This window comes from Macrobrachium nipponense, chromosome 18 (genome assembly GCF_015104395.2).
Source record: "Macrobrachium nipponense isolate FS-2020 chromosome 18, ASM1510439v2, whole genome shotgun sequence".
NCBI classification, from domain to species: domain Eukaryota; kingdom Metazoa; phylum Arthropoda; class Malacostraca; order Decapoda; family Palaemonidae; genus Macrobrachium; species Macrobrachium nipponense.
The window spans coordinates 12,570,953-12,588,012 of NC_087211.1; positions in this window are offsets into that span (position 1 = coordinate 12,570,953).

The window sequence follows — 17,060 nt, forward strand, 5'->3', positions numbered from 1 at the left end:
GCTTTGGAACCTACTGCATGAGAGAGAGAGAGAGAGAGAGAGAGAGAGAGAGAGAGAGTAGACTAGTGACTGGAGAAAAAGTGCCTAAAAAAGGGGAAAGGAGGCCAGCTAACCATTTTTCTCCCAGTCACATTAAACATTCGGAAGATTTTTGTCACAAATTCAGAGAAGCACATATACCACTTCACAACATAAAACTTTTAAGCCTTGATGTAGATTCCCTGTTCACTAAAGTACCAGTACAGGACGTTCTTCAGTTTTTAAGGGTAAAATTATCCCCCTATTCAGATCATTTCCCATTGACGCTTGACAAAATAATAAAGCTAGTTGAATTATGTGCATCTAATAACGTATTTTCATTCGGGGAATCATTCTACAAGCAAAAATTCGGGTGTAGTATGGGTAGTCCTTTAAGTCCTGTTCTAGCCAATCTGTACATGGAATACTTTGAAACTACATAATAAATGCAATAAAAACCCAAAACATGCTGTGGATGAGATACGTGGATGATATCCCAACATTTTGGGATAATAGGTGGGCAATTTCAATGAATTCCTCTCGAAATTAAACACATTAGTGCCCAGCATCAAATTTAAAGTTGAATGGGAAACAGACAACAAAATTCCTTTTCTTGATGTTTTAATGATCAGAGATACGACAGAATACAAATTTACCATATACATTTCACTACTTTAGCTATCATGACATTTCTATCAAAATAGGTGTAGCTAGTAACTTGTTCTTAAGAGCCTTTCGAATTTGTTCCCCAGAATTCCTGGAGAAAAAGAATTTGAACTAATTCGCAAGCAACTTTCGTCTTTAAAATATCCTGACCATATAATTGAGAAAGCAATTCACAAAGCTAACGTAATTTTCTACCGACCCCCTAAAGACAAGACCAGAGATACACCCAACAATAAAATAATAATTCCCCACCTGGACACGATTAAGAGAATAACCAACCCCCTCGGAAAATCGAACCCTTTTGTATTTACTTACCCAAACACCTTAGCCAAAATCCCTGATTAACGTCCAACAAAAGACATCTCCAAAGGACTCTGGGGTATACGAAATCCCATGCCAGGACTGTGACCAATCTTACATCGGATTTACAGGTAAATCACTTCCCCAGAGATTAATACAACACAAACGTTCAGTTAGGTATGGACAACAGAACTTGGCTATTTTCAACCATATAAATGAACATAAACCATAGAATAAAAACTGGAATGTCACGTGTAATTTATAGCAGCAACTGCCGGTACAAGAGTCAAATGATGGAATCCGCCTTAATAAAAGAGAGGCAGGTAATGAAACATCTCAAAAGGAGGATGGATTTCGGACACGATCGACAACGTCTTCATTCAACCAACCCTTAAGAAGATTAGAGGAAGATTATCAGCGGGGGTGACTTAAAATGGCCTTGTTTGTGGATGGACCTCTTGGTATAAATACCACCTTTTCTGTAAACTTTTCTCATCATCTACCTGAAGAGGGAGACAGCAGTCTCTGAAATATAGTACTTTTTCTCTATTTTGGTGTTTTTTATGGGCTCCTTTTATTAGATGGAACTCTGTTGTTACAGAACATTTTACCAGTCATATATATATATATATATATATATATATATATATATATATATATATATATATATAATATATATATATATATATATATATATATCTAGAGCTTATAAGTAAAATGAGTCAGTCGAACAAACTGAATCAGTTTTGTTCGTCACATCTAGTAACGGAAAGGGGGGAGTTATTGCCGCCAGTGCACCTCATGTTATGCACTCTAGGCATGTTTATAAAGCGTTAACTTTGTACTGCACGAATCACTTTTGGTTTCCAAACTATAACCACTTCGAGAGAGAGAGAGAGAGAGAGAGAGAGAGAGAGAGAGAGAGACAGTGTACACCAGATTTGGTTACAGCGGACAGTTCAAGTTTCTCAGTCAGGAACCGAAAATAAATTGCTGAGACATAAAAGTGTTGGAGGAGAAGCGTATGGGAGATATATTTCCAACTAAAACGGTTAACAGATCATTTTGGAAACGGTTCATAGTATATATATATATATATATATATATATATATATATATATATACTATAATATATATATATATATATATATATATATATATATATATATATATATATATATATATATATATATATATATATATATATATATATATATATATATATATATATATATATATATATATATATATATACATATATATATATATATATATATAATATATATATATATATAAACGTCAAGTCCCATCCCACGCTCAACACCAAAAGACATTTCTGTATCCGTACAACAAAACAGCTCCTTAAAAAAGGGCTAAAATGGATGCTCATTAACTTGAGTACCTATATTACGGATCACCACAAGGTCCACAGAATACCTTTTCGCATCCCGGCTTTTGGAGAGAAGCAGATACCGGCCAAAGCACACCATAAATAGTTGCATATCAAGCACAAACTCAACATCCTTCTCGCCAGGCCTCCTCATCTCCATCCGCAGTTGAGACAAAAGCTCTTCATTTCGGGCGAAAGGATCCTTTTGCAGGACTCATCATCTGATATTCACGTTCCCCTGAATCCTCGCGAATCTCTTCATACCCCCTTTTTTCAACTTTCTCCTTTGCCTCTCTCGCGTTTTAATGGTTGGCTCTTTCGTCCTCCACATTGCAAGCAGAGGTGCTTTATGCCCTTTTTGCACTTCCATGTCCCGTCCACTCGACGTCTGAATGGCAGCCACTTTGTGAAGAGAAGAAAAGATGGCATTGAAATATTTAATGCTCTGCGGTCTTTGAATTTCTCTCCTACTGCGATTACTAAGGTGACTGAAAGCGTATTTTTGCTTGGGGGAAACGAGGGGGGGTGGTTAGGGGCGGATGGATTTGGGGTTGGGTAGGTGGGTGGGAGTGAGTACATCATACCTTTTCTGCTAAATGCCTGGATAGTGCCAAATGTATGATGGTGCCAAATGTATGATGATGCCTAAATCTATTATCTTATTCGAAGTCCAATACATTTCATGACTGGGCTATGTGATTATCCCTTACTATAGTATTTGAAAGTTATGTAAACTTTAAATAATTAAGTAGGTTTCATTAGTGGATCACAAAATAAAAATTCTTTGACAAAAACGACACGTAATTTTACTGTCACATAAATACAAATCGCAAAATAATCGACAGTGAAAGTTTTAATTTCTCTCTCTCTCTCTCTCCCTCTCTCTCTCTCTCTCTCTCTCTCTCTCTCTCTCTCTCTCTCTCTCTCTCTCTAATGCTTGAACGTTATGTTAAATCCGTATAACAGGTCTTAATTCTTCCACCTTAAACTGCAAAAAATTGTCCCATAAGCTGACCTTCAGCCAGTCGTGCACTGACACATTATATATATGTGGTGTACTTGTATTTTGTCCAATCCTGTGTTGAGTATGAATCATTTACTAACAACATTTTCCCCTGGTTTCTCTTGACATAAGTCTGAGCTTTTCAAGTTGCCAGATTAATCTGAATTGCTTTCGACATAAATCAAGAGTCAATAAGTTTTATATTATCTCGTCTATGGACACATTTTACTGAGACCCTTCCAGAAAGCTGAAACATCGCGGAATAATTTAATATTGAATAGAAAATATCGCCACTAAGTCTTGACAAATCGGTTTTATAGTATTGAGTATTATAATTCCCATGAAGTCTGTACAATTCTGTTTTCACTGGATGGCTTTATCAAGAGCCTAAGGACTTTAGGGCAACTTTTATGTGTCAGCTGACAGTTCAGTCACCAAAAGAATTTTCAGTTTGCACGATTTTAGATTTTTTTTTAACTAATTAAATTTTTTGCAGTCACATTTCCTAATATGGCACGTAGAATTATGGCCTACGTCTAGTATTCTTACTTTTTATCATTATGAGATATTTACAAAAATAACTCAAAATTATTTGTTCATGTTCGTCATGCGTACGTGGGACAGGAAAAAAAATGGATGGCAACCAGTTGCTGTAATATAAAATATAGTGTCTTGCCCTTGAAATCAACTGCGCCTAATTTGTCTTTATAATATATTATATTATATATATATTATTACTAATATATTATAGTAATATACATATAATATATATAGATAATATATAATTATATTATTATACACACATATATATATATATATATATATATATATATATATATATATATATATATATATATATATATATATATATATACACACTTGTCCAGATACCAAATTACGCTGTATCTGTATCTCATTATTGCTCTGCTATTGAGTTAATCGGTTAATTTAGCTTAAACTGGCCCTTTCCCAAAATTTTATAAAGACAGAGAATGGACAACGAAGACTTGTGTGGACCTCCGGACTCTTAGAAATGACCAGAGTTATTCACTGTATTTAGTTTTACCGTCCTCCTTCAAGAGCAAATGTTACACTTTCCAACATCATACATAATCCAACACAGCCTTTACAGACAATGCAATTTGGTAGCAACGCTGATGTTTACGAACGCTATCTTTTACTCTCCAACGATTTTTTCTTTTTTCTTTCTTTATATTTTCCAAAACAAACAACGATCTCGGAAATTATTTCGGAATATCTCCCGAAAGAAATTTCACGGCTCAGTTGATGGCAATCTGCATTTTTACAGAAGCCAAAATTTCATTGTTCCTGTCCTCAGAGAGAGAGAGAGAGAGAGAGAGAGAGAGAGAGACGTCGGGAAGCAGAGGAAACAGGTGGAATAAAATGACAAAAGAATGACAAAACTTTGAGTTGGCGTATCTCCTTATGCAACGTAGGACGGTATAATGCCGTCAGTGCATTATTTACTGTAGGGGTGTCTACGGTGTCCCTTCCGTCCCTAGCTGTATACCACCTTTAATTATTTCACTTTACCTCCTTACCCACTTCTATCTTGCTATCCAACCACTCTAACACTTTCTTTTCACTGTCTGCAGAGCTGAATGGCTGAAATTGCCCCAGAGCTTTCTACCCTAATTTGCATAAATCAGTTAAGTATCGCATTTTGAATGACCCCAAATTGCAATCATTTCAACAGTATTTTTCCAGAGTGATAATATAACAATATCCTTCTCACTTGTCGTTCCTGGAAAAGTTACATATTTTGGAAACTATTTTGATAAAGGGTAATTTAATTCATTAAAGAAAGAGGTATTCAAGGCGCGTGGGCCAGACACCGAAGTCTTCAATAAAATCCTTGAGCCAGCACACTGGAATTTCTTCACTTTGCATAAACAATTCCAGACATGTCAAACAAAAGGGTGAAGGAAGAAGGAATCATATTCACTGGCATTTTCTTCCAAAGGCTTTATTCTCGTTTTTCTCTCTAAACTATTTCGCGTTTTTCAAACAGTTTTGTTCTTTGGAAGCTTCAATTTCAAGTCGTTTAGGGACTGTCGGGCGATCATTTCATAATGTATAGAGCCAACTGGAAAATTTCACTCTAATTAACTAAAAGAAGTACATATATATATATATATATATATATATATATATATATATATATATATATATATATATATATATATATATATATATATATATATATAGAGAGAGAGGAGGAGGAGAGAGAAGAGAGAGAGAGAGAGGAGAGAGAGAGAGAGAGAGAGAGAGATAGATAGATATAGATATAGACATAGATATAGATATACACATGCATTATATATATAAATATATATATGTAATATATGTATATATATACATACATATAATATGCATGCATACATATGTAGAGAGATGAGAGAGAGGAGAGAGAGAGAGAGAGAGAGAGAGGAGGAAGAGAGAGAGAGAGAGAGAGAGGAATGAAATCAGAATTTCTTTCTTTTCAGTAGCCACTGCCATTGGAATCTTTCATCCTTGGAAAAAAATAAAAAGTATGACACAGCAAAAGAAAGGAGAAAAGACACATAAAAAAAGCAAATCAATTCCTTCGGTCAACATTCCTGTACTAAAGAAATTATAAAAAAAAAAAAAAACCCAGTTTATGAAAAACTGAAAAACTGGAAAGTTATTTCAATCTGTCTTTATTGTGGAGAAGTCCGGGACTCTGGGGAACCTAGAGTACGCCTTCCCGCAAGATGGAGATTGAGGGGAAGCGAAATCCTCGCTTGGACGAAATTAAGCTTAAAGGAAGCAGTGAAGGGGAATAGACGGTAATAAGGCGGTCATAGGAAGGATTAACGGTAGACGGAATCTCTGTCTTGGGAATGATTAGCTCCGGAAGGTGGAAAGTAAGACGCTGGACGGAGTCTCTTTACTGAAATTTTCATTTTGATTCTCTCTCTCTCTCTCTCTCTCTCTCTCTCTCTCTCTCTCTCTCTCTCTCTCAGAGCGGCGTTTTCCGTTTCCATTATCGAAGACGGTACCAGTGGGACTAAATTCCATCAGAAGCCTCGTCAGAAAGCATGATAGCGTACCTATATGCTCAGCAAAACTGTATGAACATATTTACCTGATATCAGACTAAAAACATAAAAGATGATTCATATAGTGGAATGTGAATGAATATATCTGGAAAGGTTTTATTATGGATGATAAAAACAGCGTTGACAGTGTAACTAGAAAGTGACTCTTGCTATGTTAGATTTAATATAAAACTTGTTTTAATGGGGTGGTTACCATTACTTTCATTTCCCGAAATATTTGCATAAACTCGGTTTACACTCTGTTTATATATAGGTACATTATATATATATATATATATATATATATATATATATATATATATATATATATATATATATATATATATATATATATATATATATATATTCACCTTCTTTTAATACATGTTTTATAGAGGTTTGATCAGCTTGGAGTAGGAAACATAATTAATATAGACAAAAAGTTAATCATTTAGGTTTTGAAGACCAAAACTTGTAAAAGTTCCATAGTATTTGATACTTTTGATACCTTATTTATAATTGTTACTAAATTTTTTTAAAAATGTATTTGAAAAGTTGACGTACGTATTCACTTCTAAATAATAAATTTAAATTTAACCTTATCATTACTGAAAAAAATAACTATTGGTTTACGATTTTTGCTCCTATTTCGTATCTTGTGTCGAATTTAATTGTTTTAAATTGTTTGGCGACGCACACATATATTCTGAAAAAAAAACTTATATTGTAGAATCTGGTGTAGGATTTCTATGAATGAAATCTGACATTTTTCTATGTATTCAGGTTTTTTTTTTAACTCGTGGCTCCCATAGTCCTCCTAATGGGTTACTGCGTTTGGAAGCAATTAAAATGTTGTGTGAGTAGTTCCTTTGGCTCCCGTCTCTCCTATTCGCCCTTTGCAAATTTATTCTTTTTTATTCCTTTTACTGTACCGCCGTTCACATTCTCCCTCTTTCGTCATACTTTCCTCAGTCCTCTCCCAACAATTACTTCACAGTGCAACTGCTTTGAGGTTTTGCTCCTGTTATACTTTTCAGACATCTTTACTCAGTTTCCATTTCAGCGCTGAATGGCCTCGTAAGTCCCAGCCTTTAGACTAAATTCAATATTCTATTATATCCTGCTCCTCATTAGATCAGGGTTTGGTTCAAACTTCCAGACAGCGAAGCGTCAGACTCTTGCTCTATAATTATTCATAAAATCCAACCGATATTCTTTCGCGATGCAAATACATTTAAATAGGTCACCATTATTCAACACAAATAATACCCCTGGGGGAAGTGGGTGGGGGGGGGGGGGTATGTATTTTTTGGAGCAATATAATTGACGCAGCATAATTGCATTCGAAATGAATTTTATTCAAACTGAACTGGAAAATAAAATCGAATATCATCGAGAATATGTATATCATGTAGCAGCATAATTATTCGTCTACCTAAAAGCCACTAAATTTGCTGCTCCATTTGAGTCATTTGGGAAATTTTTCTGCTGTTTAATACTCTGATGCTCTAATTAAACACATAAAAATAAATAAATAAAATAAAATAAAATTATATATATATATATATATATATATATATATTAATATATATATATATATATATAGATAAGATATATATATATATATATATATATATATATATATATATATATATATATATGAAACTGAATCACGAAAATATGGAACGTGTTGAATATATAAATAAAGACAAATTCCGCGAAGGAAAGAGAAACGACGGAGTCCAGCAAGGGCTTTCAACTTCTCGTCCTTACTGCTAAGTAAGGGACGAGGAGTCGAAAGGCCTTGTAGCTCTATGTCGTTCCTCCTTCCTTCGTGGAATTTGTGTATATATATATAGATATATATATATATATATATATATATATATATATATATATATATATAATGTATTTATTATATATATATATATATACATATATATCTATATATATATATATATAATATATATATATATACTATATATATTATATATACATATATATGTATATATATATATTATATATATTATACATATATATAATATATATATATATATATATATATATATATATATATAAATATATATATATATATATGTGTGTGTGTGTGTGTGTGTGTGTGTGTGTGTGTGTGTGTGTGTGCGTGTGTTTGTGTTCATGTGTGTGTGTATGTATATACTATGTGTTGGTTTGTATGTGTCCTTTGTGTGTAAAAGCTTTGTTTGTCCGTTGACCAGGTTTGGAAGAAGCTCGAAAAACAATATAACGTATTCCAGCGTTCCTGCAAAAGCAATCTTCGTGCATGCAGATGCATCCCTTTCCGACCCTCTGTTGCTGAGGTCTCGAGACTTTCATTTCCCAGACACTGTTGGTTTTTGAAATTTTTGACAATTTTCTGAAGATAAGTAAATTTACGAAATCAGCGAAGACGTCCTAACTTTTCCTGAACTTCTCATTGTCACAGGCTCTTGGAAACCGACTTCTGGTCGGGTGTCTTCTCCTGAAGATCAGGAATGTGCTTAAGCGGGAATTCCGGGAATCGAGGTTTTGGGAAGGAATTCCACACCACTTGTAAGTGCTGTCGTCCATATTTTTAGCCTCTCGGAAATCTCTCTTTGTCAGATTTGTGGAGTTGTTTACTCATGGCAAAATATGATGTTGAGTGAAAAAGCGCGTTTATTTCTCTCTCTCTCTCTCTCTCTCTCTCTCTCTCTCTCTCTCTCTCTCTCTCTCTCTCGGCTCTCCCATATAATGTGTATGAATCCCCATTAATTTTTAATTGAGTTTCCTTTAGATTTCTCTCTCTCTCTCTCTCTCTCTCTCTCTCTCTCTCTCTCTCTCTCTCTCTCTTTCGGCTCTCCCATATAATGTGTATGAAACCCCATTAATTTTTAATTGAGTTTCCTTTTGCTGTAGAAAAGAAATAGAAGTATTGTGAAGGTGATTTTCTTAAGGAAATGAAACTGTCCTGATCGTACGTAGTGTCATATGCATTATGTTTTAAAAGGTGGATTGTAATAGTCTAATGGACAGCGATCGTTGTTGATATGATGGCAATACACGAGAGTTAGAAGGTCGGATTAACAGATCTCTCACTTTAGCAAAATACCATCCATTGCAGAGAATTCTGAGATGGCCTAAACAGAATGTAAGGAATTTGTTCTATTTATGCATTGTTTAACCAGACTTTAAAAGCTCCCTTATTCATCTTATTCATTTCCAGCATATTCCATACTTGTGGTTGCAACCTTTAAGCTCATCTATTTGATGAGTAATCATTAAACGATTCTCGAATTCCATGTCAACATGGAAGTTATACCGGGGTAAAATTTAACAGCAATTATTTCAGAATGATCTTGTCTTTTTAGTAAAGCGTAGAGTTAGACGTTTAATTAAGCCTAAAAAAAAGCCAAAAAGAAAATATAACCTTTGGTCCTTCATATTCCCATTTCATTCCATCTCCTCTATGAAAGATTTCGAGCAACATTTCCATATTTCAGACACCATATTTTTAGCTCACGAAGAGGAATAATCTCTGGGGCCATTGGCAGTATCTGTTCTCATCCGTCATAACTGTTTATGAATCGACTTTGAAAATGTCACTGGCAAATGGCCTTCTCTACTGCTGTGTGGGGAATGTGTATTTTTCACTTGTAGAGGAGAAAGGTTTTTATTTGTTTTCATTTTTTTTTTGTAGGAAGTGTTATAATCATAAATCTTCCTTCCTCAAAATAGCTGTTTGGGATGTTTCTTAATTTAAAATACGAAAGGTATCGTTTTGATGTTCTTATGGCCACATTGAATTACACTGCTGGAAATCTGAGCAGTTGCCATATTTTTTCAAATTATTTCTCATTTGAAATCTGAGTACTTTACGTCTTTTTAGAATTATTATTTTTTTTTAAATAGAGCATTTTACGTATTTTAAAATATTTTTTCCTTTCGAAATCTGAAAATTTTTAAAATTAAAAAAAAAATTTCCTTTTGTAATCACACCATTTTACATATTTATTCTATATTATTTTCCCTTTTGAAATCTGCGTAGTTTACATTTTTTTTTTTTAAGTATTTTCCTTGGAAACCTGAGCATTTTACTTAATTTCTCGAAATTTCTTGTTTCTTATGACTTGCCAGTGTGACCAACACAGGTTTTGTCGCACGAACGACAACGAGTTTCGTAAACCTACTATTTTGCATCGTCCAAGGAGTTCTCATCAATGCGCATTTCTTTTCCTATTATTTTTAAATTACAGCTTAATAAATTTGCATCCGATTAGGAATATCTTTTACATTTATTACAATACAGCATTTCGAATGTTTTTACCATAAAAAGACCTTTTTTCGATCTCATTGCATCATCTCATTTAGTTCCAAGAATTTTCAGGTTCTTGGTTTCTTTCTTATTAATATACGTCATATTTTCCTCATCACTTCTCTCTCTCTCTACTCTCTCTCTCTCTCTCTCTCTCCAAGGGAAGTGGGGGAGGAGACCCTTCCTTTAATAACCCAAGATGATCCTAGAGACATTATCCCCAAATCAGGAGCAAATCAATTGCATCAATGTCCTTCCTTTGTCCCTCCTATTCCCCCCTCACTGCTTTTACTTTTGAGTTGCATCGTGTACGGAACTATTCGGAGAAAGGAAGCGTCTATTATTTATTATTATTGCTTGTTCATCTTTATGAATTACAAAATAAGAATCAGTCGAGGACTCCAGATATGAATTGTAGGGTAATACTACTAGTTCCACAGTTATTATTATTATTATTATTATTATTATTATTATTATTATTATTATTATTATTATTATTATTATTATCAGAAGGAAGAAGATCCTCTTTGAGGCAAGTTTAGTTGAATAAAATGGCTGCATCATGCGAATTGATTCTTTACCGAGTTTTCTCAATTATTCTTATAATTCGCTTTTTCTGCACATCGATATCGGTCAGTAGGGCTAGTGGTCATATGTCTGTGAATATAAACAGGGTATTTCCTACAGTATAAATTCTTTATTTTCTGTGACAGTAGGTTACTGAAACCTGGGTTTGTGAGTCCGTAGTGTGTCTCAGTGCGAATTGTATTTCATTTTCGGTGTTATTTCTTTTTTCTGACGTTAGTTTTCCGTCGACATGTTTCGACCAGCTCGGAGTTGGAGTGGTTGGAGAAAGAGATCCAGAAAGTAAAGGAGATGAAGTATGACGATCTGAGGTGGAACTCGGAGAAAAAAAAATAGAACTCACAGAAGCAATAGTTAGAAAGGCTGGACAGCTCGATTACAGATAGGAAGAGGGAATGAAGGTAAAGTAAAAGTTGAAAATGTAGGTGGAGCTCGGGGCCGAAGCGACCCAGCAAACCCTTTAGTAACGCCTACAGTGCACTGAGAGAGAGAGAGAGAGAGACTGACCGTAGTCAAACATTTGAGGTCCACTGATCTTCAGATACTGAAACCGGTTGGTTGGTCTTGCATTTGCGGCGAAGCCTAATTAAAGGGGAAACTCTCTCTCTCTCTCTCTCTCTCTCTCTCTCATCTCTCTCTCTCTCTCTCTCTCTCTCTCTTCTCTCTTCTTCTTCTTCTTCTTCTTCTTGCCTCATTGGTTAAATGAATTTTTTTCAAAATCTTTGAAATAAAAAAAAAAAACAAATATTCTGGTGTATACTCAAAGAAACGTCTGTCGTTTTTCTTCGTCATGAAAAGATCCCGGCTGAATAAATATTGCCTGGAGGCAATATATTATATAATAATATATATATATATATATATATATATATTATATATATATATATATATATATAGCATATATATATATATATATATTTATATATATATATATATATATATATATTATATATATATATATAAACATGCTTCCATTACTTTTTCTGCGATTTCAATTTCACAAACCCGTAAGAAAAAAGATGAAAACATATGCATATAAGCGTTTAAAGAGTAAGAATGTAAAAATAAAGACGAGGTTATCTTAAAAGTAAACCCACAAAGTTAATTAAACCTCCTCCTTCATATTCAGGAACGATAAGAAGAGAATTTGGTCCGAGATGAATAGAGAATTGCTTCCAGTTTTCGTAATGGCCTTTTCCTCCTCCTCAGGTAAGACGGAGAATATTATTGCTAAAAGAACCAAGCCACTTCTCATGTTCTCATTTATCCTCTATATGAAAAATGTGTCAGTGTAATCCTGGAGGCTGTTCCTTCACAACTATAAAAATGAAACTAATCTGAATGAGATATGACATTGTTGAGGATAATCCGTTTGGAAACATAGGACGCAAACGTAATCACGTGAAGACGCTTTCATCCCAGGAGGTCCTCGGCAATTAGAGGAAGCGAGAATTGCAGTGGGTTTGTTTCCTCAGTTACCCTGCAAGAATGGATGAGTGTGGCAGAAAAATTACATTGAAATGATGTTGGTTATTGTTTTGGACGCATTTAAGGTATACGAGCTTGGCAAGTGTGCTTGGATAGGCTGTTATCTAGGGTTATACGAGACCTCTCTCCATCTCTCCTCTCTCTCTCTCTCCTCTCTCTCTCTCTCTCTCTCTCTCTCTCTCTCTCTCAAAACCTTATCCAGGTTGCATTTCTTTTGAAATGCAACTAAACCATGAGATCTGATAGTATTCCTCATATTTATTTTATATTTATTTTACAAATTTTATTTTGAGTCTTGCAAGTATATGTGACACCGTTTGTTTGCATTCAATAACTCGGTTTTTGTAAATCTTTTTTTTTCGTAGGGCGTTTTAAAATTATGCTAAAGTGGGACCCGAACTCCTTCAGTAACTGGTCTTTGCCCAAGCAGGATCATTTTTAGTGTGACCTTCTCCAAAAGATTTTGCACACTAATGAGTTACAGAAATTATTGCTTGTCACTTAATGACAGAATTTGAAGACACTAATTTACATGTAACTTAGTAAATAGGATATTTGCAATGTAATCAACTTTCACGTGAAGCAGTTGTCAATCAAACATTGTTATCAGAAACATGTGTCAGGGAAGAGGCGTGTGGTACTTAGACAGGAAAACTGATTGTTGATCCTGCACTGTGGTAATACTTAAGGTTCTTTGCAGCGTCCCTTCGACCCTAGCTGCAACAACTTTAATTCCTTTTACTGTACCTCCAGTCATGTCCTCTTTCTTCCATCTTAGTTTCCTCAACCTTCTCTTAACAAAAGTTTCATAGTGCAGCTGCTTTGAGGTTTTCCTCCTGTTACACCTTTCAAACCTTCTTACTGTTAATTTCCCTTTCAGCGCTGAATGACCTCATAAGTACCTGCGCTTGGCCTTTGGTCTATATACTATATGCTATTTATTTTACCACTATTATCAGATAACATACATGAGGGAAATGGGGCGGAATAGCTAGACAGGAAAATTGTTTGCTGAACGAAAATAAGGAAAGAAAAAAATTACTATCAACTGAGCATCTGCTCCACGGAGCAGAGGGCTGATTGGAGGGGAGCCTCGATTGTGTCTCCGTATTGGAGCTTTCATCTCATCATCGCATGGGAGATGAGGCAGAGAAATTTCGCTCGAGTTCATCTGCTCCTGAAATTAAAATTCTGGGCATTTTGTTTTTCTGTACCAGCGTTTACGAAGCTTTCTGGTCGTGTCATTCGGATGTGTGAACGAGAAGGATATTCTGTAATCGGACATTTTGAGTCTGTGGAACACTGGTTGGTCCTTAATTAACAAAATAGAAAAGCAGGATTTTGTTATATTTTCCCAATTGCTGAATACAATTCTGATATGTTTCATTACTTATATTTAAAAATCGTTCTGCTCTGCAGTGAACGCCCAGGAACTTTTGTTAATCCTTAATTAACAAAATAGGAAGGTAATATTTTGAGATTTTTTTTACAATTTTAAAATACAGTTAATTATATGTTTTACCTAATTGTGGTGAAAACATGTTCTACTTTTTAGTGAAGGTTCCTGAAATTTTGTCAATTAATCGTGAATTAACAATATTGATAGGAAGTGTTTTATGATATTTGAACAAAATGAGTAATTAATTCAGTGTTTTACCAACTTATGGTTACACATCGTGCAGATTTCTAGTGAATGATTGATAAAGAAAATGGAAAAGCATTCTTATTATGATAATTGAACAAAATGATTAGTTAATTCAAAACCTGATCAGATTTATAATGAAGATCCCTGAAAATTGGTGCAGAGATTTCAGTCTACTTACTTGTGATACGCGCCCTGATATCAGTGGTACTGAAGCCTCATCGAATTTTACTGAGAGAGAGAGAGAGAGAGAGAGAGAGAGAGAGAGAGAGAGAGAGAGAGAGAGAGAGAGAGAGAGTCCTTTTTATCCCAAAATGAAATTTGGGAAAGGCCCAAACCTTTCAGGAAAAACTCGGAATAGTTTTTTTTTTTTTTTTTTTTTTTTTTTTTTCTGGACTCCAGTCAACCGAAAACATCAGACTCACTTGCTGGATCCTCGCGCCTTACTTTTCTGGAAGGGAAGATCTTTCGCAAACAAATAAATGTATCCATAAATAAACTAGGTCTTTGTTTTTAGTGGTAGGTAAGGTGGTTGCTTCTCAGTTCGTGTGTACCCACCGATAGCCTGATGACTAATGATGAGGGCTTGTTGTTTATAGTAATAAAAATAATAATAATAATAAGCAACTGAATTTTAATCTAGGAGCTCTTTTGACTAACGCCTTATAGCTAATATACCCAGCTCTTTCTCTCCTCTAAAGGATCATTACTTAGGAATCGTTTCCACCCATCTCCAATATTTTTTATTTTTTCGTCGACATTTGGTAAGGAATTTCGTAAAAAAATCCATTACCAGCCAATCAGTCTTAACTTAACTTTAAATTATTATATAGCAAATGGATAATAAAAGACCCCTTACCAAGTACTTGTCCAAAAAGGGAGAAGTGAAGAGGGCACTGTGTCTTTTGCAATCACGTTCGTATCTGGCAGAAGGCGACCAGTATATTCTGTATATATAGGTTAGATATATGTTCAGTTTAGGCTTCAGTGATCAGGGTTTATTTTGTATGTTAGTGGCAGCAAAACTACAGACATAAAGAGACATGTTCAGTTCGTACGAAGGCATATCAGGGTCCCTGCAATTGACAACCCACCCCGGCCATTCTTATTCCTCGTCAGGGGCCAAAGGGCAGGGGATCTCGAAACTCGGTGGAAGCGGACAGGGGGCCTCAAACGAGTTAGGAAACCCTCGCGTCCTCAGCAGACAGCGGTTGGGTGAATTGGGGATGCTGTAGACGGTAAAAGGGAGCAGGAAATTGAGGGCGGTCCATTTTCCAGTCCTCAAAATAATCTCTCCCATTTCGGGCGTGGGTGATCTACTCCCCTGACCTCCCAATGACAGCTCGGCCACGACTGACATCTCGGTTTTTGAAGGTTCAAAAAAAGACCCTGCTTTCCAAGTTCCAGCGGTTGCCCCACCCCTACGAATCGTTGTTGTTGTAATTATTTTTTATATTTTCATAATGATGGATGTCAGATAAGGACTCAGTGTTATCATTTTCCTGGAAGAGGAGAAAGAAGGAAAATGAAATACCATTCGTCCTTCAAAGAACCTAAGCAAATACCCATTAAATTTTAGCCCATTTTTCTGAATTTACGGATCAGACTTTTAATTCCGGAATTCCTTTTGATCCGTGTATGCGATCATTAATACAATCTCCTTCATAAAGTCAATAAAAGGAGCCCATAAAAACGGCTTACGTGTATAAATACCGCCTTTTCTGTAACTTTTCTCATTCATTACCTAACTGAAGAGAGAGACAGCAGTCTCTGAAATATAGTACTTACTTTCTATATTTTGGCGTTTTTATGGTCTCATTTTCTTATATATATGATATATCCAGTGGTATCACAGGTCACTAAAATTGATTTAGACCGTTATAGAAATACTGATGTGACATTGTAGCATATTTTCCATCATCGACTCACATTGACAAACTCCCTTCTCAAAGTTCCTAAAGTTGTGAGCCTTATCAGGGCCTCCCTTCTTCGCCTCCCTCCTGCAGCAGGGATTGAAAGCTTCCCTCATATGAAGATCTCCCTCCCCAGGTCCTTCATAAACGGCGGCAGGAGAGGATTGACGCCATATAATTTCGCTCTGACGGAGGAGATGCATTTAAGCCTCTTCCTTGGGCCCCGATGGATGACATTTCATTCTGAATCGCTTCTCCGCAATATTTCATCCTCGCTCTCTCTCTCTCTCTCTCTCTCTCTCTCTCTCTCTCTCTCTCTCTCTCTCTCTCTCTCTCTCTCTCTCTCTTTCATATATGTTTCCAAGGTTGAGTTATGTGCTAAAGATTTTAGGAAATGTAATTTTTCTTAGGGAATGTTTGACACACTATTTGCTTATTCCACTATCTCTCTCTCTCTCTCTCTCTCTCTCTCTCTCTCTCTCTCTCTCTCTCTCTCAAAGTTGTATTATATGTACACACACACACACACACACACACACACACACACACACCACACACACAAACAAAAATGTTCAAGATAAAGCTAATTTTTACCATGGTGATTTCTTATAATGTTTTTCATCAGAGTATATAAAGACATTATCAGAAGATATTTATGAT